This window comes from Panthera onca, chromosome B2 (assembly GCF_046562875.1).
Source record: "Panthera onca isolate mPanOnc1 chromosome B2, mPanOnc1 haplotype 2, whole genome shotgun sequence".
NCBI classification, from domain to species: Eukaryota; Metazoa; Chordata; class Mammalia; order Carnivora; family Felidae; genus Panthera; species Panthera onca.
The window spans coordinates 87,425,638-87,445,301 of NC_138343.1; the positions used below are offsets into that span (position 1 = coordinate 87,425,638).

Genomic DNA, 19,664 nt, shown 5'->3' on the forward strand with positions numbered 1-19,664 from the left:
ATGATAAACTCGTTTATCTTGTGTTTATCTGGGAAACTATCTCTCCTTCAAATCTGAATGATAACCTTGCTGTGCAGAGTATTCATAGTTGTAGTTTTGTTGTTTTTTTTTTTTTCCTTTTAGCACTTTGAATACATTGTGCTAATATTCCCTTCCCACTCTAGGTTAGGAAGTTTTCAGTTATTATTTCTTCAAATAAGTTTTCTACATTTTTCTCTCTCTCTTCTTCTGGGATTCCTATAATGCAGATTTTTATTCACCTGATGTTGCTAAGAGATCTCTTAATCTATCCTCATTTTAAAAAATTCTTTTCTCTTTGCCATTCAACTTGTGTACTTACCATTACCCAGTCTTTCTGATCGTTGATATGTTCTTCTTCATCTGCCATTGTACTGTTGATTCACTTTAGTGTGTTTTTTACTCTAGTTATTGTATTTTTCAACTCTGATTCTTTTTAAAATATTTTCTATCTTGGTGATCCTAGTGGCTCAGTTAGTTAAGCATCCAACTCTTACTTTCGGCTCAGGTCATGATCTCATGGTTTGTGAGATTGAGCCCCGCATTGGGCTTCATGCTGACAGTGCAGAGCCTGCTTGGGATTCTTTCTCTCTTTCTCTCTCTCTGCCCCTCTCCTGCTGGCACTCTCTCTCTGTCTCTCAAAATAAATAAAATAAACTTTAGGAAAAAAATATATTTTCTCTTTATTGATGGTCTCACTGAGTTCTTCCATTCTTTTCTCCAGCCCAATGAGTATCTTTACAATTATTACTTTAAATTCTTTAGCAGATGTATTGCTTATCTTTGTTTCATTTTGTTCTTTTTCTGAGTTTTTTTTTTCTTGTTCTTTCTTTGTGAGCATATCCTTTCACCATTTTGCTTGATTTTCTGTTTCTTTCTATGGATTAGGCAAAATGACTACTTATAAAGTTGAAGGAGTGGTCTTGTGTATTCCCACTTGGTGACTTTTGCTGGCTGGTTGGAGCTGTGTATATATGTGCTAGCTACTCTTTTAAACCATGGCTTTTTACAGAAGGAATAATTAAAAAATAATAATAGTAAAAAAAACAGAATAATAAGAGAGAAAAACATTGTTAAAAAGGGACAAAAAAGAAAAAATTAAGAAGAAATAAAAAAGAATAAGAAAAGGATAAAACCAAAGAGAGAGAGAGAAAAAAAAAGGCAAGATAAATTTTAAAAAGTAAAACAACAGCGCCCTCCAATCCCATAAAACTGCAGGTTGTTTTCTGTGTCCCAGCACACAGGGCAGATGGTGTGTGCTTATGGACCCTGGGCTCTCTGAAGTGGCAAACTCACTGAGAGGACTGGACTGCCTGACAGTGTCCAGACCCTGCTGTGGTCAAGGCTTTTAAAGTGAGGTGGGGGGGCGCCTGGGTGGCTCAGTCGGTTAAGCGGCCGACTTCGGCTCAGGTCATGATCTCACGGTCGGTGAGTTCGAGCCCCGCATCGGGCTCTGTGCTAACAGCTCAGAGCCTGGAGCCTGTTTCAGATTCTGTGTCTCCCTCTCTCTGACCCTCCCCCGTTCATGCTCTGTCTCTCTCTGTCTCAAAAATAAATAAACGTTAAAAAAAAATTAAAATTAAAGTGAGGTGGGAGCATAAACCACATGTTCTCCAGTCCCTCTGATCCGAAGAGATTTCTTGCATCTCCTCTGCCACTTGACAGAATTGTGTTGTCCCTTTTAAGTGCTAGCCGCTCTTTTCAACCACGGCTTTTTTTTTCTGTGCCTAACGATAGAGGCACAGTATCCTCAGTACTAATCCTTCCCCATTGCTATTAGGAGCTCAGGGATGGGGGTTCCCTTTGTCTCGGTCTGTCTTCCTGTTCTCTTGCCATTTTCTCTATCTTTGGTTGTTTAGTAGCTGTTCAGTCAGCCCTCAGTTCTTCTTCAAGAGGAATTGTTCTATTAATAGGTATAATTTGGTGTGTTCTGTGGAAGAGGTGAGTTCAGAGTCTCCCTATGTTGCTGTCTTGAACCAGAACCTGTTTTTTTCCCTGCTACATTCTAATTAATGTAATGTATTACACTGATTGATTTTTGTTTTAATTTTTTAATGTTTATTTATTTTGAGAGAGAGAGAGAGAGAATGTGTCTGAGCAGGGGAAGGGTACGGAGAGAGGGAAAGAGAGAATCCTAAGGAGGTTCCACACTGTCAGTGCAGAGCCTGACATGGGGCTTGAATTCACAAACTGTAAGGTCATGAACTGAGCCAAAATCAAGAGTGGGATGCTTAACCGACTGAGCCATTCAGGCACCCTTGATTGATTTTTGTATGCTCAACTCTAGTACATTATTTTAAATTCTCAACACTTATTTCACCTGTGGCTGTTACTGTCAGTTGCAGTCAGGCTTTGGTTTATTTTATGTAGATGCAAATTAATAATGTCTCACGCACACATGGCATGAGACCACCTATAGAAACCTGTTTGGCAATCATATATGAGAAACTTGGAGTTGCAATGTAGGTGGCAACATTCAGAGTGCCCTTTGGCCTTTGTGGAATGGGAGCCTGTGGATTAATGTTTCCCCTTTTCTTCCTTTGGGGACAAGGTTCTAAAGTCAGTTCCATAAGGCTTCTTAGAAGGTCTTACTAGGTGAAGCAACCAGTGGCTTGCACTGACTTGATTATACATCCTTGTATTTATTTGTTCTCCTTCTAGTTTCACTTATCCCTTGATCATACTTTCTGGGACTGCATTCAAATAAACTACTCACTTAGAAGCATTTTGTTTGATTCTGATTTCGGAGAAACTCAGGAAAATAAAGAACTAAGGAGTCTGCTGTACGTGTCTAGTGACACTGCATGAAGTAGAGGGAACTGACAGGACATAGTGCAACTCCTAGCACTTGGTCTCATGCTTTTACTAGATGTTACAAAGTGCTGTACAGCTGTTGGATTTTATTTCTGAGGACCCTGCTACTGATTTTTTTAATCTTGATTTTCAGGTTTAACGTAGTCCCTTAGCTCACTGAAAGTTCTTTGTTTTTGTTTTGTTTTGTTTTGTTTTCATTAAAGCTTTCTGCTTTTCTCCTTTGACTATGGGAAAATATTCTAAAGTAATTGCCTTCATTAATTAAAAAGGAGTAATTACCTGCAAAGGGAGTAAGAAAGGTGGTTCTTAAGTGTATGTGAATTTTGAGTGAATGGGAACTAATAATTAAAATAACAAATTTCATATTTTTAAAATATCATATGTCAAATGCTATGCTTAATTTTAATCCTAGCATCTCCATCATGAAGTAGGTGCTATTATTATTCCATTTTTATCTGCAAGAAACTATTCGAACTCATACCAGTTTCTCAAAGCTTGTCTTCTTAACTACTCTATTAGACATTTTAAGATGTTCTTTCTGCAAATGAATTAAAGTTTTAATTATAAAATTCATGAAATGTTTGAATAAATCTTCATGAAAAGCCAACATCTTATCTGAAATTCTATCCTTGAAATGAAAACTGAGGCTAACATAAATTACAGAGGAGTAAGTTTCTGACATAGAAGATCTGGTGTCAGGGCATGGGGCTATTTTTGATGAAGTCTTGAAATAACAAAGCATAACAAAAAATGGACTTGATTCTCTTGATGGTACACTCAGAGTTTAAAAATATCAGAGTTGTGGGGCGCCTGGGTGGCGCAGTCGGTTAAGCGTCCGACTTCAGCCAGGTCACGATCTCGCGGTACGTGAGTTCGAGCCCCGCGTCGGGCTCTGGGCTGATGGCTCGGAGCCTGGAGCCTGTTTCCGATTCTGTGTCTCCCTCTCTCTCTGTCCCTCCCCCGTTCATGCTCTGTCTCTCTCTGTCCCAAAAATAAATAAACGTTGAAAAAAAAAATATCAGAGTTGCTCCTGTGTCTGCACAGACAGAATCTGTAAATTTTAATTTTTTGTCATTTGGCTTCTAGATGTCCTTGGCGTGTGCACCCTTGTGGAATCCGGTTCATCTCCAATCTGTCAAGAAGCATCAGAGGTGGTTTTGACTCATTATGTCCTGAGCCTGTGCACAAAATGTGTGAGTACACTGAGATAATGAGGCCAATTTTACCCTTGTCGAGGGTCTTCTAAAATGATTTTATAATGGTTCTTGTATTGGAATTAATTACCCTGTATTTTTAGACTCAGGAGGGAAGGGCAATGTTTGGTTAAGATTAGAAAATATCTGGGGCGCCTGGGTGGCTCAGTCGGTTAAGCGTCTGACTTCAGCTCAGGTCATGATCTTGCCATTCCTGGGTTTGAACCCCATGTCAGGCTCTGTGCTGACAGCTCAGAGCCTGAAGCCTGGTTCAGATTCTGTGTCTCCTTCTCTCTCTGCCCCCCCCCCCCCCACTCACTCTTTGTCTCACTCTCTCTCTCTCAAAAATAAATAAACATTAAAAAATTTTTTAAAAAAACGTTAGAAAATATCTTCCTTGGGGAATTGTCTTATGTGTACAGGCTCATTCTTTGCCTCAGAAAGGCTTTGATGGACATGACTCTGAGTTAAACCCAAGAGGTTTACCTCAGTGAGAAATAAATAAATAAATAAATAAAATTAAAAAAGAAAAGAAAAAATTCAGTACATTATTAAATAGTTTGAATATTAGCAAATTATATACCATATAATTTATTCATATAGGAAACTTTCCCATTGCATACTAGCATCCCCTTCATCCAGTTTTTAAGAAGGTTACATATTAAGATTCCCTCTGTCTGCTCTTGAGACAGGGTACTATCCTCTCAAAAGAAACCCAGAACTTTGAAACATTTTCTAGTTAATTTAGTGTTTCCATCCATAATTTGGAACTTTTGGTGCTTCTGGAAATTAATTTGGGGATTGTTGTATATATTTGTACCATTGAGCATTGTGCAAATGGTTGTTTTTGCTTTGGGATGGGTTATTTTGAGTAGATAGAGAAGAAGGAGAAGATTTAGGTTTTGTGTTTCTTATTTCTAGGGATTCAGATGATTATTTTGGACAAAAGTTTGTGAATTTTGAGCCCGTTACTGAGTTTTCATTGCATTGTGATGAACATTTGCTTCGTTTGTTGGAAACTGGAAAAGGGCTGAATAATAACCTAGTCAAATTTATTTAATTTTGGAAAATAGCATAATTTGACTAACTCTATGTAAAGTTAAAGAGGTTGGTGTTGGAAATAAAAGGTTGCTTTTTATTTTCACTAAATAAATCTATTTCACTTCTTAGTTGGATACTGAGCCTCTTGTGCATTCCTGACCCACAATGTAACTTTCTGTCTTTCTCCTTTTGATTTACCCAAAGCAGAAGGCCAATTTCCCGTGGCAGCTGGGCTTCCTGATGAAGTCTGAATTTATGAGCTTGTATGTTTGAAGTGTTTTGGGAAGATTTGAGTTGAGTCTAGATTGAGGTGAAGGAGAAAGTGTTTCTTTTTATACTTGCAGACTCTTCCTGTAGGAATGAAAATGTAATCAAGTGCTTTTAATTAAAGAACAATCAGTAAATAGCTAAGTAGGGAAGTTTCCCATGAAATCTTGTTCTATTTATATTGCTTATGCTTTGTTACACATACCCAGTTAGGGATTGTTGCAGGGAATATGTAGCCACTAAAACTAGCCCAAGTTAAAGTTTTATTTTAAGACTTTTGGGGAAACTCAGGGGACCTGAAAATTATGGCTAGAATTTTAATTTCTAGCCAGTTTTTTATTTTAGGAGAAAGGTTAAACATAACAGTTCATTTTCTTATTTTGCTCCACAATGTTAAAGAGAGAGGCACATCTGTGACATTGATTTCAATAATGAGAATCAGGTACGAATGACACCTCCAACAAGCAACAATTCGTTCTCCATAATCTAGCTGTCAATGAAGAAGTATGTCAGTATATTTCAAGAGCTTTTCAAATAAATCAATTAGCAAAACTTTGTCAATAGAATTGATTTTAAATATTTCCTTCAGAGTTTCCTGCAACCATGCCTTCAACACTGAAAAGTGATGGAATTTGCTTTTGGATCAGCCGGTGAACACACTGAATCACTTCTTTGAATTTTCATATTTCCATATCTTTTCCCTTTAATAATCTGTGTGTTTATTCTTCAACTATCACCCCTTTCCATGTTAATACATGAGATCCATCAAAACCTTGTAAACTTTCCTTAATTATCTTTTAGTTTTCATATTTCTGTCCAGAAACCTGACCCCATTCATATTCCATAATCTGTTTTTTTTTTCTCTTTCATGCTAGAAGATTTCTCCATGTGTTTGGTGATCCTTGGCTGTGTCTCTATATTTGAGAGTAAGGACCTCATACTCATTTGGAAAGCCTATTTATAATGGAAATGCATTAATTGGTAAGGTTTACTACCATGTAATAAGGTGGTAACATAGCTTTTTAATTTGGAGCCCCTACATCTCGTGGTTTATGTGTTTTCTCTGGACCTTATAGTTTGTCTAGAGAGGACTTCTCCAATTTTATGCTTGGGGAGTGAAAGCCTAGTGGTCCATGTTCTGGACACAGCCAGAAAATGACCTGCAGTTCTCCTTGTTAAATGCAAGGTTTTGCACTTCATCCCCTGTTACTCAATAAAACATCTTACCCTGTCATTCACTATACAAATCTCTACAGTATAAACCTCTGATCGTCTGTTGGGGTAAGGAAAGGGATCGAGCATCTACTTATGTCTTAGGTAGTAGTCGTCTTTCAAGTAGTCCTCTTGTTTCATTCATACACTCTTTCCCCATTATATGTATGCATATAATGTATATGGTGCATATATAAATGTATACACACACACACACACACACATATTCACACATACACATACCTTCGGAGTATATATACCATATATACATATGTATACCTTCAGAGACACCTAGTGTCTTGAGAGTTTCTGGGCTTTTTGGTAGAATTGCCAGCTTCATACTGGCTTCAATTTAAAATGAGGTTTCAGCTTTATCTGGTTTGGTAACAGTCACTGTTCATCCATCTGTCTTCCAACATTTCAGAAATGTTTTTGATATTGCTTATCTGGTATGTTCTCTCCTATTTTTCATCTTTAGATTTATAAGTTTTAAAATTCTCTCACATTCAGTTTAGTGTGGTTTTGTAAGGATAAGGAATAAGTAAATGCATGCATGCTTAATCAGAAGTTTGTAGCCATGCTTAATCAGAAGTTTGTAAGGTATCTTACATGCTTAATCAGAAGTTTGTAAGGTATCTTACATGCAAAAGATAGTGATACCTCTATAGTGTGACATTAATGCTATTTAAAATATTATCAGTTTATCACTATAATACCTGCAAGTTAGGAGAGGGCATAAATATTATGAAAGCATAAAGGCCTGCCTTTTCCAGCTGTCATGCTGTTTTCTCAGTAGAATAGCTAATTCACCTGAAACCTTTACACAGCCTCCTGCCTGAGTTCTCCAGTTTTACTTTGTAGATCCTTCTGTTGTGATACTACCTTTTCCTCTGTTTATCTTTTTTTTATTTTCACTAAGCTCCAGCTACTTAAAGGCAAATATTAAGCCTTATTCATCTTTGTACTCCCTGAGCTTAGCACAGTGTTTGCTTTGCATGTAGTAGGTACTCCATACATGTTTTCTTGAAAAATGTTGCATGAATGTATTAATAATGTGTCCACATTTTCAAGGAACTTTTAATATGTCATATCTGAAGTAATTACTCCCCAGTCTTTTCTTCTTCTCTTCTTCCTACCTCCCCCACTCCCAGCAAGCAAGATGTACTTTTGCTCATTACTTGAACTATAAGTAAATATAGATATATTTCACTATATTTCTATTGCCTACTTAGTTTTTACAATTTAACCAGAGCTTTTGAATCATTTGAGGTGTTTTACTTTTCAAAAAAAAATTTTCTCCAGGATGAGGCAACATATTTTTTTATATTTTGGGCATTTATTGACATTTTTACCTGATAGGATAAAGATGGATAGTATAAGGTAGTGGCCAGGCTTAGACATATTTGTTAATTTAATTCAAGAGTTATTTACTGCTATTTTATGGCTGAGTAATATTCCATCGTATATATATACCACAACTTCTTTATCCATTTATCAGTCAGTGGACATTTGGGCTCTTTCCATAATATTGCTATTGTTAATAATGCTGCTATAAACATTGGGGTTCATGTGCCTCTTTGAATCAGTATTTTTGTATTCTTTGGGTAAATACATAGTAGTGCAATTGGTTAAATAGGTGATGGGCATTAAGGAGGGCATTTGTGATGAGCATTGGTTGTTGTATGTAAGCAATGAATCACTAAATTCTACTTCTGAAACTAATATTACACCATATGTTAACTAGCTAGAATTTAAATTAAACCCTGAAAGAAAAAAAAAGAATATTTACTGCTCATGTGTTATTTTCAGGACATTGTACTGAGTACTGTTTAAAAGTCAAAATGAGTAAGAAAAAGTCCTGCCATTAAGAAGTTTACACTACAATAAGTGGAAAAAAATAGGATGGTACCTTATAAAAAGGCGAAAAATAGTAAGTGCTATGGAATTCAGAAGAGAAAGAACTCACAAATATATGGAATCATGGAATCATGAAGGGTGTTTTGGGGGTCAGTAATATTTCAAATTATGCTTTGAAAGATAGTGGAAAGGAGAGTTAATCCAATGGAAAGGATGAGAAAGAGGAGTAAGAGGCAAGACAAAAAATAACTAGATGTGTTTGGTAATAGGAATTAACTAGTTCATTTGGCTGGAGAGTAGAATAGTGGATATAAGGATATATAGAAGAAAGAGCTGGAAAACATAGGCTAAGTCATTTTGTAGAGGACTTTGAATGTCAGGCTAAGGTATTTTTGCTCAGTGAAGTAGTCAACAGGGAGACACTGAAGGTTTTAAGCTTGTAATATTTGAATTATAAGAATATTAGTGAAGCAGATGTATCAGAAGAGGAGAAATAGAAGGAGAGACCCACAAAGCTACTTTTGTAGACTGGGTAGAAAAACTGATTTTCTGAAAAGATTAAGGACAATAAGCATAGAACATGATTTTTTTGTATCTTCATTAACATCTATTTAAATTACTATTCAATTATTTACTTATCCATTGTCTGTATTCTCCCACTAGAATGTAATTTCCTTGAGAGAAAGGTTTTGTCTATGCCCTTTAGCTCTGATCTCCAATGCCCAGAATAATGCTTGTAATATTATAGTTGCTTAGGAAATCATTCTGGTAGGAATTAAGGACACAGAGAAACAGAAAAGAAAATCAAATAGGTCAGTCTCAAGTGCATGAATTAAGTGAAATAAATTCAAATAGGCCAGTAATCCCAATTAATGAAAACAGAGTGAACTCTGCAATTAAAAGACAGAAATGGTCAGACTGGATTTTTTAAATCCCAGTTGTATGCAACCTAAAGATTCATACTTAAAACATAAAGACACAGCAAAGATCAAAGTAAATGGATGGAAAAATTATCCCAAATGTTAACCAGAAGAAACCTGCTGTAACTGTACCATTATTATACAAAATAGACTTTAAAGTAATATAAAGTTAAATGGAACATATAAATATATATATGCTTATATATATAGAAATTATGTATACATAATAATATTATATAAAAATATGTAAAGCATAAATGGATAGAACTGCATGGAAGATCAACAAAGCCACAATCTAAAGAGATTTTAACATACTTGTCTCAGTAACTGAGACAACCTTTATCTAATAGGTCTTTATAAAACTTACATTAGTTCATTTTCAAGCATTAAAGGAATATTTGGACTGAGTGGGAAAGAGAATGGCATTGCAGACTAGAAGAATGGTATAAAGAACAACGGGCAAAGATGAAGAAAAAAATGGCTGACACACAGAAGACATGGGGAATGAGAGTGGGCTTTGATTGAGGATGAGTGTAGAGAGACAGGCATATAGGAGGATGGCCGAGGTGAGTCTGACATGAGATTGAAAGTTTCAAGTTTGGGAGTAGCACAACCCGACCATTTAGGAAGGTCATTTTGATGAGAATGGGAAAGAACAGAGAGTAGAATGTGGAGTGAGGAATGAGTAGGAAAGCTATGGTAAAGGAGACTAGTTGGGAGTTCAGGCCTGAGCCAGTGAGGGTCTGAGTTAAGGTAGTATGATCAAAGACTGAAGGGAAGATTCAGCTTTGGTCAATGTTATGGAAATATAATTGTTAGTACAAGTAACTTATTGAAGGGAAAAATACCAGTATGGCTCTCAAATTTCTGATGTGGGTGGATGATAGTGCCATGAACCAAGACAGGAGCCGATAACAAGGGGGCTGGTTTCAGGGAATATACCTGTGATACTTCAGGTTTAGAATAAATTTTTCTTTAAAATTAATTTTGTAATTTAAAAATGCCTGTGATAGTACAACATTGGAAAATGCCATACTCTCTTATTGAATTTTTTTTCCCTTCATGTAACCGGGTAATATGACTTCTCTGAATTATGAGTATAAATATCACCCGGGAGACCTTTACCTCAAATTGGCCAACCTGAGCTTAAGTCCTGACTGCCATTGCTATGTAACCTTTTTTATATCTTACATTCTAGTACATGTGATTATGTCTTTTTGTTAAACAGTTTAGATAATTTCTGGATGTAGTAGACTCACAATTCATGCCTTAAAACTGTATCTCTAAAACCCATACCAATTTAGTTCCCCTCAAATATGCTTGATCTAAACCAGTGAGTGTGTGTTACCACTATTGGGTTCAATGCAGTTCCAGTAGCATTTGATGACATACTTAAAAATCTCTTACTTAATATTTCAGGTTCTTTCCCTATTGTAAGAACTAAGCTTTAAAAAGTAAAAAACTTGACAATAATCATAGTGATAATGATGATGGTAAAAGTAGAGAGCTTTTTATGGCTCAAGTTAAACATTTCAAATATAATTCTTACAATGACTTCACATTACAGCTATTTAGCTCTATTTTATATTTGAGGAATTGAGGGTCTGAGAAGCTAAAGTAACTTTCTAGAGGTTGCATACAGCAAGAAAAAGGTGAGGCTTGAATATAATTCCAGTTCTCTTATTCCAATGTTTGCATTCCTATAATTGTACAAAGTGCTGTGGGAAATTGGACTTGGATTTGATGAATCAAAAAAAAAAAGGTACTTACAGAGTACCTTCCTGTAGTGAGAATATATCTGCTGCCTTGGGTTTCTCAGACAACACAGTGTATTTCTTACAAATCAGGCAATAATCTTGCAGCTTGTGTAGAGAAAAGAGTTGTGTCTGTTCTGGGAGATAAAAATGGTCAGCACAAATGTGATTATGATATTTATCCCCTTTCATAAATATACAGTTTATTTTTGTCTTTTCATCAATATAATCACTCAAAATATTTAGTAATTATGGCTCTTCTTGCTTTAAAGTGGTAAACCGTGGCACTATGGCATGCCTTGAAAGTTTCTCACTAAGAGATAAATTAAATTCTGTTAATTCTCCGAACTGAATCAAATTGACTTTGGGATGAATGTTTTAAAGTATGCAATCATGTATTGTCCTTAGAAAAAGTCAACAATGACTATATATTTTCTAAGGTGCTTAAAGAATTTGATGACTTATAATTACCACTAAGTGATAGGTTTTCTAATAATGACCTTAGTGTAGGTCATAGCTGTGCTGGGGTCTGTGCCAAACAAGGGTCAGATTTGGAGAGTCCAATAGCACATTAATTTCATTTTGTAAAATTAAAAATCATCTACCAGTTGTCCCTAGCCCTTGCCATGTTCTGGGAAAGGCTCCAAAAGTTCTGTTGGATAATATGGTATATTTTTGCTTAATATCAACACTAGTAGTGACGATAATAAGAGTTTACACTAGCTGTGTACCATGCACAGGAATTGGGCTAAGTAATTTACATGTTCCCCTTACCTTATCTAGCATTTGGTGCTAGATAGTTATTGTCCCTATTTTAGAAATGAGGACCATGAGACTCAGAGAAGTTAATTAACTTGCCCAAGGCCACACAGACAGTCTGTACAAGAACTTGGGTTTGATCACATATTCTGCTAAAATGTCTTCAAAGACTCTATAAATAGAATTTCCACAGTTCTGAAAGCAGTGGAAACAAACAGAATGCCTGTTTGTTTCTGTGGCCTGACACCTGGGTCATCATTGATGACAGCTTGATGCACACTTACTGATTCTGAGTGTCAGTTGAGGATGGCTGATGCAATGGCCCCACAGCGCTCACATTTGTTGGAAAATTCCACGTTGATCTTTATGAAAAAGCAGTTGCCTAAGCTCCCGAGGTTGGCTTTTTCGGTCATGGTGCATAATCTGAGAGTTGGGGAGTCTGCATGCCTGAGGTGTGAAGATGATGATGTACTTCCTGTAGGCATGAAGGCGCTCAGAAATAAAGCAAGGCCATCGAACTGTCATTTGTTGTTCTTCCTGTTCAGGCTTTTAAAAAAGAAACTAAGGTCAATTAACTGGGAAGCTTAACCTCTCTTAGCTTGTCTTTCTTTGCATAGGCTTTTTGCCTTTTAAATAAATCATTTTTCTCTCCTCTCCCTCCCCACCCCCTATCCATTTTGAACACGTTCTTGGATTTCTCATGCTGGGCCTAAGGAGCAGACTGCTTATATTCAAGAATGATTTGGAGGGGATAAAGTGTGCAAGATTTTGAATTCTTGCCATAAGTCCCTGGCAGACAGCCAGGCAGCCTCAGAGGAATAAGGCTAATGAAGGGAGGGTAAAGAAGATCCGGGAGTGCGGCTGGTAATGCAGTATTCATTTAATTGGGAGCAGGTACCGGTGCAAACTTCTCCATTTTAATTGGAAAAAGGGAAGGCAATTGTTAAGGAAGAAGGAAAAAAGAATGCATAAAGTTTTCAAGCCGAGGAGCCAAAGGCAGCCCTGTCTATGCCAGAGAAAGAACTCAATTTAGGGCAATTTGCTCTGCAAGCTGGGCTGCAGCCTCCCCTGGGAATAGGGATGAGGAAGAAAATGAAACCAAAAGAGAACTTGATAAAATCACCTAGCACAGACAATCTCAGTAGAATAGGTTTTACTGAGTTAAATCTGCCCCAATCAATATGATTCTTTTCATATAAGTTACAAATAAAAAGCCACAAGATTACAATAAAAATCGAGACTCGAGCGATGCTGATGTTGCACCTGGGAGTCTTAAGAACTTGTTATGGAATATATGTTTTTGCAACTATAATGTTTGTTTTTCTTTTCACCCTGGTCACGCGAATCAACTCTTTGCTTTCCCTCCCCATCCATCTAGTTTTATATATTGTTTTAAAAAACATAGGAGGCAACTCTTTCTGCTTAGTTTCTCTTGCACTGGAGGTTGGAGATCGGTGGTTTCTTTTTGTCTTGAAATGTGTTGAATTGCACATAGGGCTGATTTCTCATGCTAATGATAAACAAAGAGACTTTTTCCTATTGTACATTGTATGACATAAGTATTTATAACATTAATGTATTAGTAAAACAATGAAAGAGGCAAGTTTCATACAATAAGAGGAAGCAACTCTTTTTGATGCACATGAGAGACTATTAAAATCAAACACAAATCCTATAATTTCATGTTTAATAACCATCAGTTCTCAATAATCTTTGACTGCCTCACATAAATGGGAGTTTTAAGCAGCTGATTGTTTTAACGCGATAACTATAATTTTGATTCTTTGTGAATGAGGAGGCGGAAGACCAAGCAAAACATTTAGTTCTTTCTGCCAGTGCGGTTGACTAATCAATGACAAACTTGGAGAGAAGAGTCTTTATTTTAGCACATAAAAATACATTTTAAAGAGAAATATAAAGAACTTATTTAGAGCTTAAGTTTCCTGGCAAATCTATATTATTAAATCTCTTTAAACGTTATTCATAATGGGTAATAAAAAGAAGACGATGGTGCTTCGTTTAGATAGATTTTACTTTACGTATAGCCTGCCATGTATTCAGTCTTGGTAAACCTGAGGTAGAAGAGGTGTCCATGATCATTTTATCTCTTTGATAATTTTCCTCGTGGGGTGGGGAATTTTAAATGCTCGCAGACTATGACCTGCTAATTTGACTTTACCTTGATTACTAGAAATATAAGATTAAAAAGGAAGAGATTTTCTGGGCAGAATAGAGTAACATCTCAAAATGTAGTGCAGTTGTCACCCCAAATATTCTATTTTTTCCCTCCATACCATGCTGAATAAATGAATTAATCTATGCACCAAAAATATTTAGAGAACCTCTATGCTAAGCACTGTGGAAGATGAAAAGATGAAAATAAAATAACACAGGCCCTATCATCAGGAAACTTATTTTCTAAATGAGAAAGCCAAACTAAAGTACAAATGCCAAATATAAAATGAGCAGCAGAAGAAAAGATGTTCCCAAACAATAGATAGTTGATGAAGTCTCAACTATTTTTTTCCAGTTCTCAATGCATAATATCTGAATATGGACAATTGATGCCATATTTTTGGAAAAGCAGTGGATCCACTGCTTGGTTTGTTGAAGGCTATGAAGGGTTTATGGAGCTGATGGTACTTGACCTGGTTTGTATTTAGGAGGGCAGGAGGGGAATGTGGGAGGCAATACACCACATCCAGGAAATGATGTATTTTAATCAAAGGTGAGGGACTGGGAGGAGAGAGAGTAGCAAACATATTTGGGGAACACTAATTATAGCAGAGAGTCTTCTAAGTCTTCTAGAAAATTAATGGAAATTAGTTGAGGCCTGATTTTTGGAAGGTGGTGATTAAATGTTTTCTTTATCTTATAGTATAGAAATATCTAAAAAACATTTGTTTTAAAGGATGAAAGGATTCTTTGAGGAAGACTGACCCCACAGCAGCATGTGATATAAATTAATGGTACAGAGGCCTCACATGTGCTCACAATCCCATGTTTTCCCATGTGACCAAATATTCTTTCTCTCCCATGCTGTTGTCTACTCTGGAGGCTCCACCCACAGAACTGCTTCACAGAGCTGCACCTCCTGCCTAGGCTGACAGCTGCCTGCCTGTCTTCTTTAGATGTGGCTGCCCACAGAGCTACCAGCCCTCAGAATGCCACGGAAATGCAGAGTGGAGGGAAACAATTTCACTTGCGTCAAGAATTACACAAAGACTCTCATGAAGACATTGCAGCAGCCTCTGTCTTATAAGCCCTCTAAGAATCACAGTAAATATCTCATAAGACAGTTCTGTCACCTTCTTGCCTTTACCTCTGGAACCTCTGGAATCAAGGGCTCACACTTGGATGGGTCAGACAGGAAATGGATGCCATGTCCTCCATTATTCTTAGCTCACCTGAGTTGGTAGCTTCTAGACCCATATAAATGTTTCTATTCTTCCTCATTTATAAAACCACATGTCCACACAAATCAGTGGTTACACAAACAGGGACTGGTGTGCATTTAATATGAGTAGGTGGGAGAACAGGTCTTCTCTACAGCTCAGCCACTCAAGGTGCTCTTTTTGTCTGTGTAATCTACTATTTATGTGATGTGGTTTAGCCTCTGGGTAAATAGTGAATTCGAAGATTTGCCTTCTTCTCACACTCACTGTTCTTTTTATACACCTGTTCCCACAGGAGCATATTTTGAAAAGATGCCAATAATTAAAATATTTTTGTGAGTGGGAGGGACTTTTCAACTCTTCATCTTTTTTTGCAGAGTTATCCACTGTACCGCCTTTTTGTTATCTTTAGGTGAAGGGGTCTGAGGATCTTTCTGCCATGACATTTCTCAAAATATGTTAGATAGATTACCACCTCCTTCATTCATATATTAGATAACTCTATTCTGATAGTTTGGGCAAATTTCTGTAAAAAAAGGGTAATCACAAGAGGAAAACTTATAAAAGGTAAAATTATTTTTCTAGGTATATTTATATAATGGGGATAACAATATTTTAAAACGTTTTAATTTCAATTGTGCCGATGTCACTGCTGAATAGCTATTAGAAAAATGCATTAATTAAAAACCTGTTTGTGGATCAATTATGGATAAGAATTTCTTGTTAGTTTACATATGGCCTTGTGCCTTTTTCAGAACTGTCATTTTATACAAATTTTAATTGAAGATATATCTCTGCTGGGGAGTACATACTCATGAAATTCAATGTATTCTCTCTCGGAGATAGCACCAATGACTATATTAATATAGAAAGAACCAAGTTCAAGTGTCAAAAATAAGTTACACCATTGATTTTGTTAGACAATACCAGATTCAGATTCAACTAACATTTATAGAGCCCCTAATTTGGCCAGACATTGTGCTATTATATATCTATTATTTAGCCTATAATTTTTCAGAGCCAGGAACGAACTTGGTGTTCATATTCACATTTACAGATAAGAAATATGCAATCTGAACAACTTAGATGGTGACTCCAAGTCTAGTGAGTAATAGGTGTGGATTTGAAGCCAGGGCTCCCTGATGCCAAGGTGGAAGTTAATTAGTGATTTTGCTACTATTAAATTTAAGACCTCAGCCCAGCTTCTCTTTACTTCAAAATCTACAGTACACTCCTACAGTTAACTAAAGAGTGAACATTCTTTTGAATTACTACATGTATTTGGTGGATGAGGACAATATATGAGAAAATTGTATTTCTACTTTTGAGAGGAATATATATTTTTTAATTTAAATTCGAGTTAGCTAACATACCGCATAGTCTTGGCTTCAGGAGTAGAACCCAGTGATTCACCTCTTACATTTGATACCCAGTGCTCATCCCACAAACTGTCCTACTTAATGCCCATCACCCATTTAACCCATCCCCCCACCTAACTCCCCTCCAGCAACCCTCAGAGACTTTTATGATTTGCCTCCTCTGTTTTTATCTTATTTTTCCTTCCCTTCCCCTATGTTCAGCTGTTGAGTTCTCAAATTCCACATGAGTGAAATCATATGATATCTTTTTAATATAAAGGTAATGATGTGCTAACCAAATGGCACATGCTTCCCTGTTCATAGTTCTTATTTAGGTGCTAAGACCCTGTTAAATTTTCTGACTGTGATTATATTATGATACCTTGGATAGTTTTGTGCAGCTTAAAATCATTTCTAAACCTTTCCAAGTTAATGACTTTTTTAGTTTATTAATGCCAAATGTTTTAAATTTTTTCTAGCTTTTTATTTTGAAAAAATTTAAACTTACGGATAAACTGAAAACATAATGTAATGAACACTTACATGCTTTTTATCTAGATTCACTAGTGGTTAACAAGGTTACTGCTTTTGTAGTCTCTCTTTCATATATATAGATATATATTTTTGAGCCATTTGAAAATCAGTTGCAGATACATAATTCACCCCTAAATGCTTCAACATATATCTCCTCACAAGGACATTCTTTTTCATTACCTTAATGCTATTGTCACATCCAAAATATAGAATATCAATGCAAAAATATTACCTGATATCAGCCCATATTAAAAATTTCCCAGTTATCCATTTAGTATCCCTTATAGTTATTTTATTTTTGATAAGCTCATCATTCAGTTTTTAAATTTCATTTTCAATAGTTTGATAAAACTCATGATTTAATCAGAGATTATTCAATACACTCAGTTGTCTTAATTTCTTTTAATTTAGAACAATCCCTCTCTTATTTTTCATTACTCTGGGACTTTTTTAAAAAAAGTCCAGGCCTGTTGTTTTGTATAATTTCCTACTGATTATTTCTATATTACTGGAATCAAGTTAGATATTATTGTCAAGAGCACTATACAGATGATCTTGTGTCTTTCTCACTGTATTAAATCAGGAGACATATAATACTGACTTTTCCCTTTATTGCTGATGCTAACTTTAATTATTTGATTAAGGTGGCATCTCTGAGATTCTTCCACTGTAAAGGTATCCTGTTCTCTTGCAATTGATAGGTAACCGTGGGTGACACTTTAAGATTATATGAATATCCTGTACTCAAAATTTCATTCAATATTTCTAGCACTCATGCTGATCTTTCTTGAATCAGTTATTACATTAGTGCTTGCAAAAGGATGATTTTCTATTTATGTCAGACATTTTACATTTATTAATAGACCCCTTTAAGAAAGAACGTTCTCTTCTTCTCTACCTCTTGTTTTACTTCCTTGCTTTCTGTCTCAGCAAGATATTACAAGTTCACCTTATATTTTCCATGCCCAGCTCCTAGAAGCAACCATTTCTCCAAAGGTTCTTAGTTCCTTTTAGTGGGGAATTGAATTTAGAAACCAGCATGGGGCGCCTCGGTGGCTCAGGTCATGATCTCACTGTTCATGAGTTCGAGAGCGTGTTGGGCTCTGTGCAGACAGCTCAGAGCCTGGAGCCTACTTCAGATTCTGTGTCTCCGTCTCTCTCTGCCCCTTCTCTGCTCACACTCTGTCTCTCTCTCTTTTTCAAAAATAAATAAACATTAAAAAGAAACCAGCATCTGGGCTCACGGGGTGCATATCATTTCTACACACTTCCAGGGTGTAGGCTAGAAAAAAAATGTGTACACATATATGTATATGTACATGTAAATACATATATATTTTTTATTCTGATAGCTACATTGCAGAGTTCTTCACTGTTTTCTCAGTCCATGTATGAATCTTATGTTTCCCACTCCTAAGCACATCAGTATGTTTTCATAAGATGTTTTCATAAGATGTTTTTAGAATTGCTACACTAATACCACTATATCAACAGCAAACTTGCTAAGTAACATTCAAATAAAAAAAATCCTTTTGTCTTTAAAATATATCCCAATAGGGGTTTATAGTCATAATACTATATTCAAAAGTTACTTAGATTTGTGTGTGTGTGTGTGTGTGTGTGTGTGTGTGCGTGTGCATGCATGTGCATTTGAGTTATAATTCTGATATATGGTTAAATTCATTTGTTTCTATTTGTATTCAATTGTAATGTTTTTATATTCTTGGCTTACTTTAATTTTTTGATTATATAAAGAATTTATAGGGATCACACATTAAATAATATGTAGTGTATTTTAAATATTTCATATATAATATTTAAGTACTATACATAGATTAAAGTATATGTTTATTAAAACATACACATTTAAAACATATTAATATACCATTAATATATTTTAATAAATATATCAATATGTTCATATTAATTCATTATTTAATAGGTACTATGCTATAAATATATGCTATATATTTTACAGTGTATCAAATATTATATATAATGTATGCAAGTATATGAATCAAAAAGGTTTTATTCTTTTTCTCTTTTACCTTGTTCCCACTATCTTTAGATAACCATTTTTATTCATTTCTGTTTTATTTTTTAAACTTGGCAAAAATAAGCAATAAAATACATAACACAGAGAAACCCACTTAAATGCATATCTTCTCTTTTCTTATCATTCCTACATAACAGATAGCAAGAATTTTTTTTTCATTAAACAATATATCCTGGAAGTCACTCCTTATCAGTTTATGAACATCTCAGTCTTTTTGTGTAGCTACATGGTTCTCCATCATTTGAATACACCATAGTTTATAAAAATCTATTGTCTGCTATTGCAGGGCATCTAACTTGTGTTCAATATTTTGCTGCCATTATTATTATTATTACTATTATTATTATTAATGTTCCAATAAATGGTATATGTGTTTTTTGTAGTATGTAGTTTTTGTAGAATAGGTCCTCAATGTAAATCCCCAAAAGTAGAATTGCTGAGTCAAAGGAAATATTTAGTTTTGCTAGCTATTGCCAAATTCTCTTT

At 35.6% G+C, this 19,664-nt stretch overlaps 1 long non-coding RNA gene across 4 annotated transcripts in view; it reads left to right on the top strand.

Annotated features, from left to right (window-relative positions):
* LOC132667410 (uncharacterized) overlaps window positions 1-19,664 on the top strand; it is a 965,632-nt gene that overhangs the window by 316,369 nt on the left and 629,599 nt on the right. For all 4 annotated transcript variants that reach the window (XR_013555696.2, XR_013555695.2, XR_013555697.2 and 1 more), the window contains one exon: window positions 3,919-4,025. This is a non-coding gene — a long non-coding RNA (uncharacterized LOC132667410). The remainder of the gene's footprint in view (window positions 1-3,918; window positions 4,026-19,664) is intronic.